Source organism: Pyrgilauda ruficollis, unplaced genomic scaffold (genome assembly GCF_017590135.1).
Source record: "Pyrgilauda ruficollis isolate IOZ18807 unplaced genomic scaffold, ASM1759013v1 scaffold41, whole genome shotgun sequence".
In the NCBI taxonomy this organism is placed as follows: domain Eukaryota; kingdom Metazoa; phylum Chordata; class Aves; order Passeriformes; family Passeridae; genus Pyrgilauda; species Pyrgilauda ruficollis.
Genome location: NW_024525601.1, coordinates 4,007,607 through 4,032,846, shown reverse-complemented (window position 1 = coordinate 4,032,846; position 25,240 = coordinate 4,007,607). Strand labels below are relative to the sequence as shown.

Below are 25,240 nucleotides of genomic sequence, written 5' to 3'. Positions count from 1 at the left end.
ACGGTAGGAACAGTCAGCATCCAAGCTTTACTCTTCGCATCCAAGCTTGAACTCTTTGGCACTGGATTACTCTTTTGACAAAGGAAATGATCTCATTATGTAAAGCCCAGACACTGCAATAGTAGGTTCCTTTTGATAAAGGTATAGAAACAGTAAAACAGCATAATGCACTAATTTAGCATCTCATAATTTTCAGAAATGTATTAATAAATTAGCTAAGCATACTGTGCCAGTTACAGTCCAGTAATTTGCTGCCTGGTTAGAAGAAGTCATATAGCCATAGGGTGAAAATAAGATGGAAAAGGTCATATGATTAAATTAGCTCCATTCAGACAGGCATTACTTACTTTTTTTTTTGCTATGATTATAGAAGATCAGCATTAACTCAAGCAAATATGATTAAGTTAGTGACCCTCAGAAATGGAAGTTAACCTCAATGATAAATGAAAGGTTATTGTCCACTGCAAGCACTCCATGATACGCTACTCTTGGTTAATCACATCTTTCAGCTACAAAATCTGCATTTAACTGCCATTCAGATTATTTACAAAGGAATGCATATCCTTAATACAGTATACAAATATTAAAACTTATTTTCCTTTTATTTTTGACTCACACTGGTTTTTAGTAGCACAAAAAATACCTACTCTGGTCCTAGTACTCATTCCATTTAATATTCTATCAGGTTTGTCACTATTTTCTTCTTCTGTTTTAAATAGGTTCATCTGAGAAGTTCTGTTTTCCATGTAATTTAATCTCTTGTGTTTCCTATCACTACATGGGTGCATTAAAAATACTAACAACAGGTTAAAATTTTGCTCATATGTTTCTCCCTTTTTAATGTTGGGTTTACATTACATATTTTCATTTTGTAGACTTTCTTGGGAGAATAGGTTTTTCTTCTGCTGTGTCCTGCCAGAGTCTAGTGAAAATCTAGGCTTAATTTACAGGATATGATTTTCACAATATCTCTTGTATTTGTCTACTCATGGGCAAACTAGACCTCTACAGTCAAATCAGTTCTCTTTTTTGAAGTTTTTTAATATGGGTGAGAAATTCCAGTAGTCCAAGAAGTTGTAATACATTATGAGGAGTCCCTTAGTGTTATTTTGGCACTTGTGAATTTCCTTTGGAGGAAATACTTTTCTGTCTTGCATCATCTGAGAGCCAAGAAAAGTGTATATATTGGAGTAGCTAACCAGGAACAAAACTGAGCAGGAAAGGTCACTGTCCTGTTTCATGATTGCTGATGAGTCACCAAAAGTTCAGATCTAAGTTGGCCTGTCTTCACCTTCCCCATATCCCACTGCCCTCCACAGTACCTGTGATCGAGGATTTTGCCATTGGACTTAATGATCTTAGAGGTCTTCCCCAGCTTTCATAATTCCATTTTTCTCTGTAAATACTCATGCAGATCATGTCTGTGACAAAGCTGATCTCCATGCATATTTTAGCTATTTGTTGTAATTTTACAAAGTTCTGTGTGCTTGGTTTCTCTTTGGTGTTGAGAAATGTCCACATTGCAGACTTTACATTGAACTCTGAAGGAGTTCAGAAGGAAAGACAGTGAAGTACTTTTTTTTTTGTTTTGCTGTTGGATGCTTATCAGAAATTAAATCAAAACAGCTGTTTTAAAAGTCAGGCTAAACAGACTGGTTTGCACAGACAGCAGCAAGAAAGCATATTTAAGACAGTAGTTAGCAAGGAAACAATAAGTAGTTAAATGGTTACGTCGAGTTTTTGCATTTTGAAGTGATATCATCCCCTCAATTTTGAGTAATCCTTGAGAAACTGAATTGAGATACTAACTAAACCTGTCACATCCTACTTCTTTAGAATCAACTAACAAAATATTAATGTCACAGTTTCTCCTGCTCTCTGCAGGCACTTGTTTTATTGGATTATGTCCTACAATGATACTGTCATCTTTACAGAAAATAGTCTTTGCTTTCCTTATCTGTCCAAGGTCAGTAAGAAGGAGAATGCTAGTTTGTGTCATGTGCATGCAAGCCAGGAATGAAATGTTCAAGAGAGGTTGAATAGACCAGCAGATGTCCTAGAAGTTCAGATGCAGATAGTTTGCCCTTGCTTTAGCTAGTGAGAATGATTTGACAGCTGTACTTTGTAGTTTCTTCCTTCTGGAGCATGTGATCATACTTTGATAGCAGCCCTTAATCTATTATTAATGTAGTTGTATGTAGATCAAAACTGAAGAACCTTGGTCACGTCAGAAAGTAACGCAAGTCTATTTCTATATCGTTTGAGAACGTGAAGGAAGTGCCAGAGTACTGGCATCAGGAATTTCATACCTCTGTCCCTCTATGCAAGCTGTAATCTGTAGCTCTGTAAGTGTACATGTACATGTGCTCTGCACAATGAACTCCTCAGGTTTTTGTCCCAATACCTAGTAAGTAAGTGCCTCCTTGGAGTCTTTTCTGTTTGTTGATTTTGAGCTGTGGCTTTTTATCAAGCTTTGAAGAAGAGACTTTGAGACTTTTCTTGGATGAAGTCTTGCTAACATCTAGTTGCCAATGTTTTGATGACAATCCACGTACACCAGCTTTCAAAATTAAGGTGGCTGATGTAGTCCTGTGTTTTTCTCTAGTAACATCACTATTACAGACTATTGTAGAATTACTGCAGTATGAGTGATGTTCACTCTGCCATCCTGAAGTGGGCTTTTTATGGGTCTAAGATGATGTATCAAGCTATAAAACTTCACTGCAGAAGAACACATGGCCTGCTATGACCTCATCTTCAAACAAGCTTTCCCCTGCTTTTGCATTCGTCAGTATCTCTGCGTGGATGATCTTTAAAAAGTGAACAATTCAGCTCTGCACATGGCTGTTTTGTAACTCAGCAAAACTTTTTGAGATGAAAATTTGGAAGCTGGTGCTAGGGTGCCTCAGGGTGTTTAATTCTGCTTGTAACAAGTGTCACGAGGTGAGGCAATTACAGCTCCACATCCCTACTACAGGAGACAGCTGAAGCAGCACGTGGACACCAGATAGTAAGACTTGAGACAAATGACTGAACTGGTAACAGCCAGTGGGCTCTATTGTCCCACTCACGTTCTGCTGCTTTCCTGCAACACCACAACATCCTTGGCCACTAGGTCCTTCTTGCAGGAACTTTGTTGCAATACAGATGGACACCACATGCACTAGTTTTTGAGTATGCTGGTTAATTTGGATCCCAAACCCTCTGGACTTTGGGATGATCATTCTCAGTTTTACGTGAGAGCCAGGATGAAGTCAGGGTATGCACCAGGCTACTGGGACTAATGAGCAATCCTGGTTTCCTCAGTTTAGCCATAAGCTGGGAGACAGCTGTATGCTTCATCAAGGAACTAATGTGTCCTCAAAAGGAATAACTAAGGAAATGTCCCAGGAGGCAAACCAGTGAAGGAAAATAGCTGTGAGACAGAGGTAGCACTTCCCGTAGACGTAAAAGCATTAATCTGACATCCTCATCTGACAGTGCCTCAGCTGCTGAAAAATTTCTCTTACAGCCTAACATCCACACATATCCATTCAACCAGAAAAATAATTAGCTGGTACCACATGGACTGTAATTTCTGGTGATACTGCAGCAAAGGTACTCTGTGGGAGGAGGAGTAACTGTGATCCTTCTCTTCTTTGGATGCAATACCCGCACACCTTGTCACAACATAGTGCCAGACAACCTTCTAGTATTGCTGAAGTGTAGATGGCTATAGCAGGAACTTGAGAGCTGTCACCTGTTGTGGTTTGCTGTGGTAATGTAACTTTTTTTTTTTCACAAATAGCATAAAAACCTTCGAAGAAGGTGGTGCCAGAGATCCACAAAAGCTTCAGGATGGCCCAGATTTGAAGTTGCAGCTCTTGGTGGTTAACTCTGTAACATAATGCAACAAGACACTGTGTTATTAAATTCTGTCTTTGCAAATCTAATGAAACAGGACTGTGTTATGTTTCCTTCACCATCTATCAGCTCCACTACAAGACAGTGTCATATCTTTTATTACTAGTACTGGAAAATTCCTACAGTGCCTAATTTACCAGTGACATATAGACATTTAAACATGTCAGCTGCATTTTTTTTTCCTCTTATATGCTGCTTGGAGTTTATATACAGATGGCATTTTTATGCTTATATCTAATAGCTATTAAATTTTCCTATGCCTTATTTCTTTTGAATGTCTCTTTACCAAGCCAGTCAGCTTTTCATCTCTGAAGCTAAAAATAAATGTTTATAGAGAAATCAGAAGAGATTGAAATTACGGGTTGATTCACAAACAGAAAAAAGAAATTACACAGCTTTCATTAATTATTCCATGGATACTTTTGTTTGTGGGAGTGGTGCATTCAGCATCTGTTTTTTTCAGTCCTGAAGAAAGTTAAGTAGCTGAAAACAAGAGATTAGAGAGAAACAAGCCAAAGTTGCACATTGCATTTAGTCATAGGAAATATCACTTCTTGTATTACAGTGAAAGAGGGATTGCATATCCACAGCTGGAATTTTTGCTATCCTTTATTGTAGCAGCAGCAGCTGCCATTTTTCTATTCCATAGCATTAAACCAACCCATAATTTTGCAGTAAATTCTGCCAGAAATGTGCATGTGAATACTGATACTCTATACTGAACCAGGCCTCAAAATCTTTTTTCATTCTTGGCAACAATGTTAAAGGAAATGGCATTTTCACATTGACATGGAAAAATAACGGTAAAAAACTGTAATCTTGTGGCATTTTCAGCTGTTAAATGAGTTTATAAGGAGCAAGAAGGATGAGTAGTTCCCAAGAAAATGACACTGCAGCCATAAGAAAAGGAAAGAGCACTGTACTTTGAACCTTTCAGTGGTCCTGGAGTTGAAGATAATGTTCATTTTCAAAAAATGCATTTTTCTTACCTTTACTTGGTTATATGTGATAACAAGGTTAAAAGTGTGTGATAGATGAATAAGCTCTCAGAAGTAGAGTTGATGCAGCAGTATAGAAAGCTGCATTTCAGGAAAAACTTCCATGGAAGATTTTAAAAAGAATGATGTTTCACAACGAATATTACAAGCTAAACTAGAAGCTAAACTAGAATTCTGTATCTTAGTATATTTTTCACATTTAACAAAACACTTGAGCTGAATGTGTCCCTCAGCCATCAGGTGTTCTTTTTTTCATGTATGTGTGGCTTGCACGTAGTGCAGTTCATTTATTCAATGCTCAACCTTCATCCAAATACAAGAGCATTGACTCCAAGGACAGAGAATTCCTGACTATCAGTGCTGTACCTTGCTTTCTTATGAAGGTTCTTCCCTTTTGCTCCATTCAGACAGATGCAGCACTGTTTCAGGCACCTAATGATTACTCTCACATATGCAGTTATGCCAAACAGATCTAAGATAAATCAGAACTGCAGAGGAACCTCACATTCAGGCAACAATTTGGTAGGTAACTTTTAGCAAAGAAACAGACCATCTTTCTGAAGAGACGTGGTAAATTGCAGAAAAGCTAAATCCAGTCAGCACAACTTACTAAGAAAAGCAGCCTACCTTGTCAGTTCTGTAGTACCTGTTTATTTTGAGACAACTGTTTTTCTCTCCATAACTGTCAGCAAGTTCATGTTCACCTGATATTTACTCATTATACAGCTGGCAGTTAATAGGCTATTTCTAAAGTCAGGTGGCTCTATCTCATCTTTCAGCTAGACTTAGTCCTCAGTCTTTCTCCTTTTTGTTTGCTAAACCCCTCACTTTGGAGATATTCACAACACTTGGTGATACGGCAAAGTTGCAGTGTGTTTTCAGAGAGATTATTTTTTCTGTTGCTTGGAAAACAGTTAATTATTTGAAGATCAGTTGTGTAAATGGTATTTTCACATCAAATATGTTCATATATTTTATGCCAGCCAAGAAAAAACTGAATTTTTAATAATGGAGTTGAATGTCAGCAGATGTACAGCAAAAAGAATAGAAATCCAAAACAAATCAATTTATGATGTTTCATAGACTTATGTAATGCCACAGTTAACACCTGTCCTATTAAGAAGTAAGAAATCAAGAAGTAGAATGCTTTTTGTCTGTTCTGTTATGAAGTACAAGGACAAAATATGATGGAAACAATACATACCAACTGCTTTGTGAAGAGGAATACCTTGACTTCTCTAAAGTGGTAATGGTTATTTATTAGGCCTTGTTTCTTTGCTGTGATTACAGCAGAGGAGTTGTTACTTGTCTCCTCAGTCTGAAAATGGCATAAGCATTTGTTTGTAGTCAACAGAAAGATTATATGGAATTTTTTTTCTGAGTTTTTTTTCTCCCCCATGTCTGAGGTACCACCTGTGTACAAATTCCTACCATATATTCAGACCTCCAGAGGGGAGCAGTGAAACTCATGATAAGCCTTTTTATAATTCTTGGTTTACTTGCAGCCATTTCTTTGATAAGTTTGGGCTGTTCTGGACATCAGAGGTATCAGTAGGGAAGCAGATACAGGCTTACAGAATAATTTAAGTTGGAAGGAACCTTGTGAGGACAGCTGGTCTGATGACACTTATCCCCCACATCACAACATCATATGGAAATCATTGGGTCCGTTCTAAGCAAAATGTCCTGTTACATTCAGAAATGCATTTGATAGAGCAATCACAGGTGTTTGGAATCTGGCACAGTAAATCATTCTGACAAAAGGTAGGAGCAGCTGTGATAAGTATTCTGTAAGCAGAACATCCCAAGATGTTTAGAAATAAAGTAGGAAATAACCTCAGCAACATTTTGTCCTTCCAAATGACCTTTCAAAAAATTTTTTGAAGTTTATCCCTCACAAACACCTTTACTTCCTCTCTTTTTTTTAATTGGACAGTGAGGCTATGTCATCAGTTTACAGCTGACTTACATGGAGCTTTTTCACTAAATGAAACGTGGAAGATCTTACCAGTTATGTTGCAGTTATTCAGCAGGTCCTCTGTATGTGTTCAAGGAAGCTCTTGTGAAAGTGTGCTGGAAAGAACACCTTTTCATCCCCATGGCTCTGGACTGGTGTATCCTGAGTCTGAGGTCTCCTCCAGAATGACCCCTGCTGGCAATATGTAAGCTGATTTGAAGGAGCATATACTATGGGGCTCCAGACCCAGATCTTTCCGTGTTCCCTTTCCATGAAACCCGTTTTCACAAAGAGTGAAAGGAATTGATGCAATTCAGTATAGTTTCAAGATCTGCACAAGAAGCCAGGTCCCTAAAATTGTTTCCAAGTCTCCTGTTTTACCTGTAGTTATTATCTGTTCTAGATGGAAAGCGCATCATAGATACTCTGTGGTCATGTAGTGCTAAACTGGAGTAAGGATGAGACAAAATTTCCGTACTCTAAATTGTGTCAGACCCTCTGACCCTGGCAAATCTCAATGAGTCTCATGGCTCGTTGGACTGCCTGAAGGTTTCTATAAACACTGAGCATGGTTGTTGCCCATGCAGTAAATCCATTGCATCACAGCTGGGATGTGCATGCAGAGCAAGTGGTGTGTTCATCATGTTGATTGTCAGATGAATATTGTTGGGCAGATCTTGGGGCCTTCTGTGGCTGTGGATCTGGAAACTGGTCAGGTGGGTCTGTGTTCAAAGGCAGGCTGAACGTCAGCTTTTCAGTGACCCACGCCCAAAGCAGGTATGTTGTGCACAGAGACTCTTTGATTCAAAAAATAGTGAAAAAACGAGTGATAATCCCTTTAGAGCAAGAAACAGTTACTGTATGTTTGCATTGAGGTATATTGAGAGTATTATATAAAGATTATACCGAGCATGATCTAAGATCCCAGACTCATACATTGTGTTCCTTCTAGGCCTTTGATTTGATAGTTACCCATCTGTTCAATATCTCACTAATCAACAGTAAAGTTGGAAAGTAATATTAGGCAGTAGTAATCTTACAGGCAATGTTAGAAATCACAGGACTCAGCCATGGAATTCAGGATGTCACTACTGTTTGTTTAATTTAGAACATAACGACCATTTAAATAGCATGTGTATATATGGGTATGCTTTCCTTCAGTGATCAACAACACACCATCATGTGTACATGGTAAATGTTAAATTCCAAATGTCTTTAATAATTCCTTATAGATAAACTCTCTTTTTAGGTCATTGTAATCAAAGGCTTAATTTGAAACTGGAGATAGGATTTTGAAGCAGCTATTTGTTGCAACTGGAAGTAATATGATCACATTATTTCTTGTTGAGCCTGAAGGTGCTACTGGCCATTGCTCTGAAACCTTTGTTTTTATTTGAAGAAGAAAATTACACTTAGAGGTCCTCCAGGGCATACTTTAGTCAGCATTGGATGTTGATACGCTCATAAATGTGTAATCTACGTTGTGATCTAGTAATATGTTAATGCCGAGTTCACAAGATTAATTGGGCCACATGCTGTCTTGTGGTTCTGCTAATACGGTTTTGAGTAGCATCAGCATTTTCATGCTTTTAATTTGCAAATGACCCTTGCATGGCAATACATTATGTAAGCAGACATCTCACAAGATGTTTTCAGGGTCCGTCATCCAGGCTGTGCTGCAGATTTCCTGCATCTTGACCTGCCTCTGCAATTTGCCCCCAGCTGCTATAAACCTATTAAAGACCAATATTCACTGACCTTTAAAAACTGCCCAATTTAAAATAAAATACATAACTCAAGCAAATTTTAAAATAAATCCTCTATTAAGGGATGTTTTTGACCATCTCTCAATTATACATATGAGGAACCATTTTCCATTTTATAGCTGAATATAGACTTTATAATCCAGCACTTGATATTTTATCAACATTAAATTGCAGCATCTGAAAAAAATAGCTACCTTTGCCAGCAGTTGGTGTGAAGAGGTGGAGAAAAGAAATTTAAAAACTACATGTTCGCTGTATAAAATATGAACTGCGTAATTTTATTGGGGGAAAAAAGGCTTGATAGGATAAAATGTGTTTTATTTGTTAATTAGATTTTTTTTTTAAAATCACAAAATCCAATTCAACATCATAAATTTATCCCAAAATACTTCAAGACAGTCTTGATGTTAAAAATTAATATACTTTAGACATAGGAGAACCTCATTAGAATGTTGCTATTAAAGACAAAATAAAACTGCAAATGCCAGATTCACTGGTACATTCCAACTGCTTTGTGATGCTCTGGAGATTCAAACTAGCCATTAACTGGACTTAACTACCCAGTTAAGTCAATTTTATGTTAGTTTTCCACTGTGAAAGCAGAAAAACACACCCAAAATGTATTGATCCAACTGTTTTGAATGAGGTATCTCAGAAGTAAAGCCTTTACAACCAGCCTTTAGCTGAGATTATCTCTGTCCACTGCAAAGGCAATGGAAGTGTATTTCTGTTCTGTTTCTAATATCCTCTCATTCTGCTCCTGAGGAGTAAGAAAGGGACTTTCTCCTTGATTCCTGTGGAGAAAAATAGCCAGCTTAGTCATGGAAGGCCTAAATCACATCTCTGTATGCATCCCAAATCCACTTTAGTCCTTTAATACAGGAACAAAACTCTGGAAGTAAGACCAAACACCAAAGCTTCAGCTTAGGAAGCACATTCTTGTGCTTTACTCTGTCCACTTACAGCTGAATTCAGTGTTGGGTTTCCTTTTTACAGTATTACTAAATCAGCAAACTCCGTTCACACTCTATCTCAGGCAGCATAGTGTGGGTAACTCTCAGTAATAAGTCAGTGGTGATTGTAAATATGCAATTCTCAGCCTAATATGCACTTAATGGGGGGGGGGGGGGGTTTTGCTTTGGTTTGTTGTTTTTTTTTTTTTTAATTAATAGTACACAGATAATATTCTAGTATGATACAGTATGATCCATTCTAAAAGTAAAGATTGTTTTCCTGACGTTTCAGGCAAGGCATTTGTGAGATGCAGGGGTTCATAACATGTCCCTTGATGTACCACATTAAATTACATCCTTATGCAGCAAATGGAACAGAATTTGAACCTTAGGTGTGATCAGCATTGCATAACTCATACCTTGTTTATGTCTGCTGCTGTCTTTGGCACTCACATCTGTCTAAAGATCAGACATGTTTCTGCTGAAATCTGTCACAGAGGGTTGTACTCACTAACTTCTCACTACAAGTCTTCTGTTTGGAATACATCAGACAAGGCAAGTACAGGGTGGGCCGATAACATCTGCCCTTGCTTTGTAAAGCTCCTCCACCTAACCAAGATGGGCAGCTCCATTTAACCCAAACACTCTTCCTTTAGGTTCTTTTACTTTCAGTTTAATTTGGTTGCAAAAATCGTTGATGATGAGTGAAAGCTAAGTCACAAGCTAAAGGTTTAGCATGTTATCTATGTTCTGCCTTCTTTCTACTTTTATTGGCTGCCTCTTTATTAGTGATGTACAATCAACTTTTGGCCCATCTTGGGTGGCATTTTCTTGAACTTGTAACTGTGTAAAAACTTCATTAAAGTTCAAAAATTGATTAAAAAACTTCAAATTCATTAAAATACACCAAATTTGCATGGTTACTTAATACCCAAATACCTGATTCCCACTGAAATTCCAACAGAAAAATATACAATTTATCCTGCCACAAAAATTTTGTGTACAGAAAGACTGCACTTTTCATCTTGATATGGAATGTCAAAATCACAAATTTATCCAACTTTGCCAAGTTATATAAATCAGTAAAAAACCATGTGCACAATATCATGCATGAAAATTTTGTTGCTGCTATTCTGATTATCACAGCACATAAACTTCTAAGAATGTAGTATCTTCAGACTAGAAGGCTCATGAAATCTCATCACTTTCTCCGTAATAAAGTCATAAAATTGCTTTCATAATTTCATATGTGCTGGGAAGCTTCCTCTGCTCTGAAGTTTGGTCCATATTTGACTACTTCCAGCACATACACTTCATAAGAAATTCTTTTCTTTATAACAGGATTTATGTGGTTTTCTTTATCTCCAAGTTACTAGTTGACAAAGATATAAAATTCTTCCTAGACATAGGTGGTCTTCATATGTCTGTCCTGTGTCATTTCTGTATGTGCCCTAGGTGGAACTCATTTTCTCACATGAACTTTCTGAAAATTTTCCTCTGCTAAATAAGGTCTCTGCTCTGAATAACCCAGAACCCTTCTTTATATCTAATCCAGTTCAAGAGAGTTTTGGGGGGTTTTTTTCCAATCTGAAAAAGTCCAGATAAGCTATTGCCAGTGCCTTGTACCCTGACAATTTTGACATTAATACTCCTCTGTCTCCGGAAATGTCCATCCTGTTATAGCCAGGAATTGAATTTCTTTCTTTAAAGCTGCATCATATTGATGGATTATAATAATCTGATGATAAATAATACGCCAAGGTCTTTTACTTCTTTGTTAAGTGTGCTTTCCACTATTACCAGGAATTCTTGATACTAGAAGTGTGTAACTTTCTATTAAATGACAGGACTTAGAACAGGAAGGAAGGCTTACTTTCAAATTGTATCCCAAGGCTGTGTTAAAATTTCTGCCTTTGTTGAAACCTTTCCTGCATGTCCTGGGATGAGTCGAACTTTCTGTATCTCTGGAACAGTGCTGTGTGATATTTTACATCAGCACCAGCACTGATGTAAAATCAGTAAAAACTCAGGAACAGGGATGATTGAAACCACAAAATCAGCAAAATTAGTATTCAAAAATAATTTCTTTTAGCTGTGAATTAAGGTTATTACCGTAAGGTTCAATTATTACATAACTCACCAAGCAAATCATCAAAGATGTGACTATAATCATTTGAGCCATACAACATAATATCTGTTCTGCATGCATGATTTGTATTTCTTAGGCTGTTTCTTCCTGGTTTCCATGCTGAAAAGAATTCCTTGAACAAGGCTATGTTTATATGTTATGATCATGGTTAGCATGGGGATAAATGCCTGTAAGAAGAATGACTGCCATGAGTAAAGGTATGGAAATTAACATGTAAATAAAATTAAGTAAAATAAAGAAAATAAATTTTAAAATGGAAATTATCCCTGCATGGTGGAAGCAAAACTCAGAGTCCCAAGCTGGAGGAAGCAAATGATGCACCTTCTTAAATTCCAAAAGAAGTGTCAGATGGGATGACAGGTCCACTAGCAAAAGCTTTTAATAGAGTTATTGAATCAGAATGGGAGGGTGTGACAGGCAAATATTGAATTTAGCCCATGTCTTCAAGAAAAAAAAAAAACAAAAAAACATGAGCAACTGTTGTCTTAGATAATCCTACTTTTATTCAAGACTTTACAGCATTTTTTTAATCAAATAAATTGGAAAAGAGATTTAAGGGTAAATCATATGAAAGTAGATTTTCCAAGGTTGGTCATGCTAAATTAATAGGATATTTTTGTGTAAGTATAAATGACTTTCTATGCAGCAGGAATGAAATTGGTCAATCTGTCTGGTATTCAGTAAGACAACAGGTGCAGTACCATTTGGATGTGTATTACTTAAACTGGGCAGGAGGGCAATGCTTAGTTATATTAGTGGCAAAACCCTTTTTTTGACATAGAAGCTTCTTAAGTATCACTCTAAAGACTGATCTGCCATTATTCATAGTGTCACAGAAAAACCCAGAAGTGTGCTAATGAAGTTTACTGATGGGTAGCAAGCATTACAAGTATCCTGGAGGACAGGGAAATGAGGATGAAGTGGGGACAGTAGTACTGGGGAGGAGATGGCAGAGTTTAATAGCAGAAAGAGTAAATCTCAGAGAATGTCTTTTAGCATGCACAGTATGCATAGTAATTGCTGTCTAGGAGACCAGGAGGTGGCATGGCATGCTGGCTGGCATCGTTGTTCTTTGATCCGTGGGTTCTTAGAGGTTACAATCACTGTTCCTGCAGTCCTGGGTCTTTACTCAGACATGGAGGTTTCACAATGATGAGGAGAAGGCATAACTGGTTCGTTCAAGCAAGTTGCACTGATTCCATCTTTGTTTGTTTAGCTGACAAGCAGTCTTCCTCCAGATAGTCTCTCCTGTTTCTCCTGGCTGTACATACAGTCTTGTGGTAATTGAAAGCTAAGTTAAAGGTAGATAGTTTGACAGCAGAAAATAATGGTGGATCTCTGTGGGTTTTGCAGTATTTAGATTACTCCTTTGAACTGCTTGGAATCATTACAACACAATGCAGACAAGAATAGAATAAATCACTGAGTGGTACGGTATATGTGTGCTGAAAACATGTTGTGTGATCAAAATGTCTTTTCATTAAAACAGCAGAGGTTTTTGCTAGTATTTTTTATGTGACAAATAAGCAACTGATTAAATATTGCAAATTATATAGAGCATACCTTTAATGGCTGAGAAGCATTTATCCAATGTTTAGCTTGTTGCAGACTGTTGAAAATCATGCTTTCAAGGACAAATCTTCATTATATACAGAGGAGTGATTTATTTTTTCTTGGCTTATGTCTGGGAATTCATTCTTAGTAAACATACTGTCATGAAAATGGCATAAAAAAGACATGGAGAATTCTAGTGCCTGGTATTGAAGTTGAAAATGTCCTCCTTAGATTATTCTGCAATCATCTCCTCAGAGTAGAGGCACTCTTCCAAGATGCAGAAAAAAAGGGGAAAAAAAGTTGAAAAATCTTCAAACAGTCTCTCTACTTACTTAAACTGCCACTGCTATTTTTGTAGGAACAGAACAGACAAATGCTATCACTGTACTGAGGATGCTAACAGAGACAATAGTGAACTCATTTCCCTTGCTTTAGTGTCAGTTCATATTTATTGTAGATACACAGATTACAGTCTTAATTATCACTTCTTTCCTGCCCCTCAGGGGTGTGTATGTGTATAATTGTTGTCATTAGTACCCACTTCTTCCTGTTCTTCCCCCAGGTTTATCAATAGCTCTCTACCTAAATGTGACATTTTTTGATTGGTAGTTACGACACTTTAGGATATATTTTATCCCTTCTTTGTGTATGCTGAATAGCATGGTAGGGTGAATTGAATCTTGACATTTTGAAGTGAAATAGGCTTGTTTTCTTTTCAAATCCCTGAAGTTGTTTAGTGAAATGCTGCAGTCTAGGCTTTCTTTTATTGATATATAAATAGAAAGAAGATTAGTTTTGAAAGCACAATGGCTGCTTACAGACTACAAAACGGTAGAAAAAAAAGGGACAAGCATACCTTGATTCAGTTTTCTGGGGTGGGGGTTGTGTACAGGAGGGGAGAAAGGAGGGAGGGAAAGATTCATAGATGAAAGGAGATGGCTCTCAGCCTGCTATCTGCATCAGTGAAGTGTGCTGAATGGAAGGTGTGGTAAGAAAGGTCAGTCCTTGCAGTTCATTTAAAACTTACCTGAGTTGAATTTGCATCTGATTCAGAAGAGTGATTGGATTGGAAGTTCCATATCTATACATCATCTTCAGCCTATTATTCCATGTATGCTGATTTATTCTTTTCAACCTTCTTTCATCCTAAGTTACTTTTATTCCTTTGAATTCCCTTAGTTCTTTGTGATCTGTGATGCTCAGGTCTAGTAATGGAGATAGCTACAGTATTCAAAAAGATTATATGAAAACTTCAAAGGACACCTAATTTCTGAGGTTGCTTGTACCTGTACTGCTTGTAACTTTACTGCTGCTTTTATGGAGTGGTTTCTCTGCTGTTATTGACCCAAATGCTACCACGTTAAATACTTTAGAGTTTACTGAATTTACCTGTCGATAAGTATTCTAGTCAAAAAAGAAAAATCATAGAATCATAAAATGGCTTGGGTTGGGAGGGACCTTAAAAATCATCTTATCTAGCCCTCCTGCCATGGGGAGGGACACCTTCCACTAGACCAGGTTGCTCAAAGCCCCATTCAGCCTGACCTTGAAAACTGCCAGGGATGGGACATCCACAGCTTCTCCAAGCAACATATTTAAGTGCTTCACCACCCTTAGGTAGTGAATTTCTTCCTAACATCTAATCTATATCTATTTTCTTTCATTTTTAAGCCATTACCCCTTTTCCTTTCACTACATGCTTCAGCTCTCTGTACTTCCCCTAGGTACTGGAAGGCTGCAATGAGGTCTCCCTAGAGCCTTCTCTTCTCAGAACAGCCCCAGCTCTCTTAGCCTGTTTTCATAGGACAGGTGATCCAGCCTTCTCATCATCTTTCTGGCCCTCCTCTGGATTCACTTTACAAGTCCTTCTTATGTTGGGGATCCCAGAGCTGGGGACCCCAGAATGGTGGGTGTGGTGGTTTAAGTTCAAATTGGGTGGAAATAATAATTTTGTGTAGTGGTTTTGGTTTGTTCATTTAAGATTTTTTTTTTAATTTTGAGATTTTTTTTAAATTAATATGTGTTGAGTGTGGTGGGTTTTAGTGTTGGTTAATTATTTATGGAAAGTTTTGTATTATATTTCTAAATGCTTCTTGTACAAAACTGTGACAATGGGTTATGGGACTTCAAGTCTCATGACTTTGCCCAGTGCAGTGTAGTGATTATTTTCAAATGCTGAGTGTTGTTGCATACTCAGAACTGAGCTACAGCATCCCTTAAAGACTGGAATCTGGCAGTAGCCTTGTACACCAAACCATAACAGTTTTACTCATTTGTGAAGGAAATACATTTTGGTGCTATCTGAAATAGGCAAAATTAATTTTTTCAGCACAACAGTTCTACACTGTTCAATTAGCTTTATCTACCTAATGATTCATCCATTACATACACACAAACATTCCCACAGTGTATAAACACAGCATGCATGAGTAGGACTTTACTAGCAAGAGCTTTTTGCAAATTTTCCTGCTTTCAACTAGCTGCCAAGCATCTTAGAAAACTACAGAATCCCAGGAACTTTAGAAACACCTAGAGATAAAAGAGAAACGTGTTTACACTAGAAGAGGCCTCTGATGAGAAACTTTATCTATGCCACTCTCTACTGCAAATTGGTGGCCAATCCCATCAGCACAGCTTCAATTCACACCCTTCTTGGGATAAAGCAGTGAACTGATAGACAGTACAATTCCACCTTCAAGCAAATCAAGAGGATTTTCTTGTTTATATTTGTACTGACACAAATAACCTCTGAAAGTCTTAAAATAATACTATGGCTCTGATTATGCCATTCTTTGAGGATACAACCAGTTAAACCATAAAGTCTCCAAAAGTTCTGAATAATAAAGAAGTGCTTTTGACTTACCTACTGCAGTGATAGATACCTAAATTAGCCTTTCTGGAATGTAAAATACTTCCTTCAGAGCTTCCTGTGCACTTCTCACCAAGACTTTGGGTTTGTAAATCACATGTTCTAAAGGAATATGAAAGAGTGTGTGGAAAATTTTGTTCGATTTCAAAATGCTCTTAAAATAATTGCTAAGTAGGATGAATGAATAATTTAGTATTGTAAGAGAAGTTCAAGAACGTACAATACCAAATTTTCTCATAAAGGATTTGAGGTACAGACTCCTGAGATACGGCAAGCATTTACACACATAGGTCCCACTCATATAATTAGTTACCAATGCAAGATTTTCAGTCATTATCCTCAAATGTCAATGGCAGAGCAGATTTAAATATTTTTAATAGACTTCTGTGAAGGAAAAAAACTATTTACAATTCAGAAATGTCCTAGAGCACATTTAAGTTTATGGAATGAATTAGTTCAGTGGGAAAGGTTTTAAAAAGAAGCCATATGCATCATCAAATTAAACACATAATAGTAAAGTCAGTTAACTGTCTATTTGCATATAATGTGAGTTTATAGTTGGAAAAGGTTGTTTAAGAGGTTGTGTAACAGAAATACAGAAAGCCTTGTTATAATTTATTGCCCTGTACCATTAGTCTGATAACGCAGAAAGGTACATGTACACTGATCTGTATTATACATCCGTATGAAAATAATTTGACCGATCAGAAGAAAAAAAGACATTTTTAGCTGTGATCTAGACTGCCAATAATACCTCTGTTTATTCAGTTAGCTTCCATATTGAATTGCCTACCTAGTCACCTGTGGACATAATGTTGGCAGACTCTGTATAATATGATAGAGTCTCATTTTAGGTGTGTAATGAACTTCAGTTTCATAAGTGGAACTTATATTAGGTGACATTTTCCATGTTGAGAAAATTGCATTTCTTTGAGAAGAAGCTTTAAGGCAAAAGATTAGAAATCTAAGTTAGTTCTAAGTTAGAAAAACATTTGCAATGGATCACAAAGTAAGATGAATGTTTCAATGGTAGATTCCCCCATACTAGGCTGAAAAGACATTATCAGTAAGTATTCTATAATTTCTTGAACTCCCATGAATTCTGTCGATTATACCTCAAAAGACTGGCATAGGTGGAGTCAAGTGCCTCTTGAATGACTCAGGAAATAAGACACGCTTTTGTTGCACTGTTTAAATTAGGCAAAAAACAAATCCCAGAAATCTGTGTTAATTAGAATCCACTAGACTGTTCTTCATAAATTTCATCTCAGCATTTAGAGTGCAAATGTTGAAATAAATTTTAGGCATCATTCAGAGATAGGAGCATTTCAAGCAAAACCTTCAAACTGGATGTTTTATTCACAGTTGTCTTTGTCTCTTCTGAAGACCGTTCTCACAGAAGTTAAAGGTCTCTTGATTAGAGCGTATCATGTAGAAGAGCATGAAAATGCCAGGGATTTAATTATAGCTGTTCAGTTGCCACAGCAATTGTTGTGTATTTATTTCTTTTAAAAATAGGGCAAGGAGAAAAACACAAGTAAGTGCATGCAACGTGCTCAATGTTTTTCTCCTTCTTACGAAGCTACAGAAAAGTCCTAAGACAACTTGTGTTGGTTTCTCCAGCTTGTTGTAGCATGATCAGAACGAGGAAGTTTATGGAGAGGGAGAGCCATCCAAAGCCCAGGTAAAATAATTGCAGTGATTTTTGTGACGCACAGAGCAAACCTCACCACACAATCTCAAAGATTCTGGTAGTTTTCATAACTGAAGTCTGGTAGGCTGACCCTAGGGGCCAATTCAAAAGGCAAACAAAAGCAACACTGAGTAGTTTACAGAAAATCTTGTTATCTCTACCTCCACCACAGACACAAACCAGATTTTACAATACCCTGACACTTAGAGACTTCAGTTTTGACACAAGAAAGCTGAGAGCATTCCCTATATGTTTACTAGCTTTCCAAATGAAAGTCCAGCTTTCCCATTTTCCCCTGTCTATGGAAGATTTGATGCCCTGCAGGTGGAATGGATTTTACATCATTCTAGACACTCCCAAGGGAAGAAGCCCCTTCCTGTTCTTCCTGTGGCAGTGCTTGTCACTGTGCCCCTCCGAGTGGGCGCTCGGAGTCCCCCCAGCTTGCTGTGGCACAGCGAGCGGCGGGGGCACTCTCCTGTTCCTCGGGAGGCCGGGAGGGTGCCTGAGGCTTTCGCCGCTCACGGGTGGGACACTGAAGCGATGCTGGTAGAAGGAGAGAGTGGACTCCACTTGGGGGACCAGTCCAGGTTTATTAAAAAGCTCCAAAGACCTAAGGGATCCAGCCAGCTGAATACCCAGCTCAGGACTGAGCTGTGCAAGGGGTTATAAAGAGGGGAGTGAGCAGGGACAGGGCAGTCCCTCCTGCCAATGGGGCTGCCAGAGGCGCGGGGAGCAGGGAAACAGATGTTTAGGGGAACCAGTGCGTGTGCTTCAGGGGAGGGACCCCGGTGTCTGAGCCTGTCACTCGACACCCTTAGTAGAAGTTTCTGGAGGGAGGGGATGGGCTGTGGAGTGATGGACAGGACACCAGGGTGGGGTTGAGGGGATGACTAGGCAGTTTTTTCAGGGAGCAGAGGGAGGAGGCAGGGAGATTGACATTAAAAGGGAGGGAGGAGACAACAGGGGCAGAGCCATTATAACAGGGGATAATTGGAACAGACCAAAGTACAACTTAATGCAACAAAGCACAACACAACAAATGCTGAGCCAGTGGAATACACTAATTACATGTGAGAGCTACCAGCATGTGCTTGTGCCTCTTTGATTTTCTTTGAAAGCCATCTTGTCTTTCCATTTATCTGGAAGAGGAAATGTTAACAGTGTAAAGTGTTGCTACGTAGAGTTTGGAAAGAAATAAATTCTCCTGTCATGCAAGTTTCTGTCTTAATTTGCTCTTGTAAAATCCATCTATTGTTGTTAGACCAGTTCAGAAACACAAAAGGCTTTCTAGTGGCTTCTCAAGATTCTGTGTTGCAATCAATCTCATAACAAAGTGGAAGCATTCAATTTAGAATGAAATAGTGAAAGAATTCAACCAGAAGGGCCAAATGAGCATCTCTAAACTGCTCGTAATTTGATCAATCTTCACCCAAAAGAGAATAATGAAGGGGGAGAGAAATTTCAGAGTCTGACACAGGTACATGAGCAGGGTCTGAAACACTGGGCATTGATTATTAAAGGAAAAACTTAAAAACAGGTACAGTAAAAGTAAGCAAATAAATTAATTGTAAATTGTACCAGTAATTTCTGTTCTCCATAAGTCAGCTAATACAAGCATAAAGGGAAAAATTTTTAAATTAAGTTGCATTTAAAATAGAAGGGAAAGCATAATTATACTATGAAACTGATTGTACTGTGAAAAAGGTGCTGCTTGAGCTAAGAATATAGTAACATTCAGAGGTGCACTGGACATCTTTGTGGACTTGTAAAATGTTTAGAAGTAAACCTGTTAAAATTCAGCTGTAAATACACTTTAAAAAAGCATTTTGGAAGGCATGTAAACCTAGGCGTTTCAAAATCCAGAACAATCTCTTGCTGATAGGGAATTGGAAACAGTTTTTTTTCCACATTTTCATGTCATGGCATCTCTTACACTTTCCCTAAAACATCCAGAAGTTTATGGAAGCAGTATATAAGAACAGTTGGGCTGAGGTCTAGTCCAACATGGCAGTTCTTCCATTATGATTAATGAGGTTCCTTTACCAACAGCTGTGATTCTGACCTTTTTGGCTCTGCTGCTTATCTCCTGATTTATACATCTTCATAACCTGCATCTCATTTAGAATTAAATAAAAATCTAAATAACTTCCATTCAATTACTATAGCCTTTTCAAATATTTGCTCATTCAAATAATTTATTCACAGAATCTCAGACAGTACATCAGCAGCACTCCTCTAAAGTATAATACTACTATTAAGATTGGCTTTTTACATGCAGGCATTCATTATGGTATGAAGGAGAGAAATAATATGCTGACACCAACTTCTCTGCATCTAAACCTTGGGGACCCAGTGTTAGAAATGTGCATCTTTTTTATTTAATATTGTGATGTGGTCAGATATATTCAGAGATTTCTTTCCTGGTTTGTAATGTTAGTGTGATTCAGGACATGTTAGCTTGATGTGTTATAAAATGAGCCAGTTTATCTTTAGTTTAGCCTGTGATCAGTGGGGAGAGTGCTTTTCCTTTGGGAGCTGAATGCAAAATAACTGAAGCAGATTGAAGTTGGCAGTGACTAATGAAGTCTTGTGAAGGAGTCAGGAGTCAGTGGGTTACTACATAGGATGGATTGAGAAGACAGTAACAGCAGCCTCTTTGTGGATTTTATGCTTTTTTTCCTTTTTTTTTTTTTTTTTTTTGGCATAATCAGTGCTTCTGTGAAGAAAATCTCCTCAAAAACAATTTAAAATTCCTGATGTATGTCTCTGAAACACAGACATGCGCACGCACATTTGTTACATTGGAGATAATTTTAGGCTTCCATGTTTAATGAGCCAGCATGGTTGCCTAAAGGTGTTCTACATGTTAATAATTTTAATCAGTCACACAGAATTTATGGAGCTAGAATTTCAATTGAAATTAGCACAAGTTAAAACCTCAGTCATTTATTTCTCTGAGAGCTCCCCCTACTTTGCCAGTCTGATAATGAGCCCTGTTGTCACAGGATCTGGCACAATAAATCAGTTCTTCCCCAGGCGCCACTGAGCAGCCTGGCATGGGACTTGCACACAGAGCATAGCTACTGGGAGCAGCAGGCACTGCAGTTGGGTTTGCATTTGCTATACGTGTAAAATCCGTGGGCACAGAGCTAAAACTGAAGGGGTATCAGGAGGAGGAGTATGCCAGCCTGGCTGAGAAGGTACTGGGAAAGGGGCAGGGACAATGCCAGCCAAGCCCCTGCCTCCAGCCTGGCGGCTGACCCAGGGCAGGAATCACTGCAAACTGCTTCTGCCTTAAGCCCGTGGTTAGATGACTTGAATGGCTGCCTAACCTCAGCTGTGTGCAAAGCAGGGTGGAGGAGGTCAGGCAGTAGGGAGGGAAGCACACCCACCTTATGCAATCCTTGGAGAATTTAGCTGGGCTTTGTGCTATGGGTAGCACTGATGCAAAGTTACAGCCCTCACCACAGTTCTTGGAAATTTTTCAGCAATGCTACACGAAACTGCTCTGGTGTTACACTATTTTTCTTCCTGAAATACTTGGTGAAGCCTTTTGTTAAACAAATCTTTAAGACTTGTCTTTTTTTTAGGCTTTTTCTTTTTTAGGCTCACAATACTTTGGGGATTTTGACTGAAACATTGTGAGGCAAACTGATTCAAGCTCTCTGCAGTCTAACTGTCCCAGCCTGTGTGCACAGAGTGCAACAAGATTTGTGTTTTCCACCTCATTAAACTGACAGCAGAAATTAGTTTGTGGTATTAAAGACTAAAAAGTTAAATTACAGCTACACATGTCCTTTATGCAATGGTGTGTGTGAAAGATGTTTGATTTTAATGTTTGCTATAATGGAGAATTTAAATTGCAATGTTTGTCAAATCTCTAATCTTTGTTTCAGAGTGGAATATTAATTATGCTTTTAACTACGAGAGGTAAATAAAATGAGCATCCACTGCCTGCCTAAGGGTAAATTGCAGATTACTGACAACGTGACGTGGTGCACTAAATGTCAGTTTTGTCAAACAAATTTAGAGGAACAGTTAAACTATTAGCTTCCTGTTGTTACAGGGGTGTTTTTTTGCAATGAATGACTGTTCCTAGCAGCAGGGGCACTGTACCATATGGAACACTAACAGAGCTAAATCGAATAAGCGAGATGAATGAGGAGATAGCACTACAGACGCACTCAATTAGTTTATAACTGACTATTAACTTCTGTTGGTGGTTTTGAATAAACAATAGATTAACCATTACACCCCTTCTCTTTCTTTATGAAACCAGTAGAAAGACAGTAGAGTGAGGGCACACAGTGAAGAAGAAACTGAGCAGTTTCTTTTGATTTTTACCTCCTGCTTCTTAATAACTCGTGTGGTATTGGCAGTAACAAATGCGTCAGATCCACGAAGCAAATCACAATATTTCACATGTGGTTATGCATGCAAAATAGTTCTTCAAACTACCAGGAGTTACTCTACCTGTTTTTTTCTAGGACCTGGTTTATTAGTGGAGAAGCACTAGTGTGGCATGTGAACCTAAGCCAGTCATTGCAATTTATTTGGCAGTTAAAGGAAAAGTGTTGTGATAGTGCAGAAATAAAATATTATGAACGTGTCTGCCAATCTGTCAGTGCCCCAAACTCCTTTTAGACCTGAACTACTTGGAGCAGGTAAGAGGTGATGCATTAATGTGCCCCTCATTGGAGTCAGATTATTTCCTTCTAGTTTAAATCCTAAATAAATAAACATAATATTTTACTATCCCTGGCTTCCATTGTAATGTATTGGAGAGAGATGGGACCCTCCAGAGGGTACTGAGCTTACATTTTACATACTGTGATATTTTTGCCTGTTATTTAATTTAAAATTGTTAGCAAAAATATCTAAAGACCATTCAATCTGTTTCATGTCACACTTTCACATTAGGTGTTCAAACACCTCATTAGTGGAGATCTTACCACTGCTGAACCTGAAATCCAAAATACCAGGCAGAAAAGGTGAGCAGGGTAAGTTAAGAGAGGGGCACTAGATGGAGGGGATAAAATAATAAATACAGCAACACGTTATTAGCTCCCACTCTGTCAGTGAGAGTGATCAATGACTGCCATAAGCCTTGTCATCATGTGATTGCTTAAAGCTCAGTACGTTCAGACATAATCCTGAACAGAGCTTAAGTTGCAAACTTCTCTTTAAATTCTTAGCTAAGTTGAAAATCCGTAAATTTGGTTTGAATCATTGTCCCAGTGCAGCGCTGAGGGACACGCTGCTCATCTGTTGGATCATCTTAAATGAGGAGTTTACAGATACTTGGAGACACTTCTAAATGTCATCCAAATTTTAGCCTTCTTGCTGTTTAGCAATTAATGCTACTTAGTTCATTATATCAGTAGGAAAGGTAGCTGGGAGATGTTGGGGAGCTGTGGACCCAGAGCAGATCTGGGAACACAGTACTTGGGGAACACAGGACATTAATTCATAGAAAAGTTGAATCCATTAGATGTACTGCACATAAATAGAGTTGTTTCAAAATGCAGGGCTTACATTTCCTGGACCAGCCCTCCATTTAGGTGATAACATTCATCCTGCTGAAATCCTTTCAACTGTCGACTGAATGGAACAGTCTTCTCCATCTTCTGTGGAAAGAATAACACTGCTGTCAGCCTTCTGCTAACTTCCTTCCAAGATCCATGTTACTGATGAGTGAAGTGGTATTTGTCTGTCCCCTTACCATACATATTTCACACGGGGTGATGTTTTAATTAGCAAAACTCCATTAAATATTTAAAACTCCTCAGGTGAAAGGAGTGATATTAGCCAAGTGGAAAAATAGCATGAGAGTCTTTTATTGTGTAGGAGCACGAACTTCATAGATCCTAGTGGAAAAAAATAAAGAATTGGCAGAGACAAATTCAGGCTGGAACTGCAGAGGGGCAGTAAGTTGTCCTTGTCAGATTCAAGCCACAATATTGATACATTCCTATCTGTAAGTCTTTTGACATGCAAAACATAATTTAACAAGTTAAGCAGACATTTCTATCTGCTTCTGACAGAGTAATTTTTTTGCAGTTTTCCCTGCACATGGCAATAATTCATAAACTTTATGTAATTTCTGAAATCAGCTGTCATAGTAGAGAAAATACTGGTTTACTGCCATTTTAAATTCTACCCAGACTTAAGTCCAAGTGTCCGATCTAGATGTCTGTGTACCTTCTTCAGCCTGCATTTATGAGTCTGGATTTTGGGAAAGCTCTTATTTATCTAGCTTCTTGCTACCATAACTTCTTATCTAAATTCAGCTAGAGTCTCCTCACCTGTAATTCACCTATGCCAAAGTACTACTGCAATGCCACTGCCCTCTCTGCCCTCTTACTGTTATTTATAGTGTTGCAGTGTTTTAAAGGAGGGCACTGTTTAAATAGTGAACATGTGTCCCTAATGAATTGCACAGATGTCCACTCATCTGTTTTCAAGTTGCTTATTTCCTTGCTGTTGAAGAAACTATCACAGTACTATTTTTTATCCAGTGTTTGTAATCTTAAAGATGACTGATGACTGTTAAAAATTACCCCCTGATGGAGGGTAATGTCATTCCGTGCAGTGACTTGCATGAAACCACATTACCCTCGGTCGGGGGGTAATTTTTAATTACTATAATGTTCTTGCAAGTACCCATGGTACCGCACTGAGGTCATCTTTTCACTGAGATTCCATTACTTAGTTTACTAAGTGGCTGAGTTTAATGGATGCACAAGAGGTTCTGCTTTTACATTTGGTCTTAAACAAGTAAAAGTTAGCTAGTGGAAGCCTGGTAACCTCTTGAAAGAGCGATCCTTTCTCCAAGGGCAGGAGTGGAATGTGCTGTTCTGAATTCCTTGTTCACGTAACTGTCTGCTGAAGTTGGCTTTAAGGAGTCTCGTAATTTCTCTTGGAAGACACTCCTTTTAACAAGTTGTCTGGATAGGCTAGAAGTGTCAATCTAGTCAAAACATTTGTTTCACATCTGATCCTAAGGTACTTATAATTTGAACTACACAGTTCAAATTATCAAGTGTTAAAGAGAAATTGCTGTGATCTAGTTTAGAATGTGGGAAATTCGCCATTGTATATTCATATTGCTTTAGGTCTGGAAATAGTCACAACACTACAGATATTTTCAGGTACTTTTGTATTGTTACATAGCTATATATTCTTACCATATAAACTTACCCTGTTTCATTAGAATATATCAACATTTGTGCCAAAACATGAAAAGAAGCTGTTCCACAGTAAATGCTATACTATTTCTTTGCATTTTCTTAATACAAAGAAAGATTTGGCAAGTTCTTCAGGAGGATAAAATATCCACATATTCCCAAATGTTATGGACTGCTAGTATTGCCTTGCAATTTAATCTCCTGCTAACCT

At 38.1% G+C, this 25,240-nt stretch overlaps 1 protein-coding gene across 8 annotated transcripts in view; it reads left to right on the top strand.

Annotated features, from left to right (window-relative positions):
- Window positions 1-25,240, top strand: part of PTPRM (protein tyrosine phosphatase receptor type M) — a 437,865-nt gene that overhangs the window by 306,295 nt on the left and 106,330 nt on the right. The gene's annotated exons all lie outside the window — the stretch shown is intronic.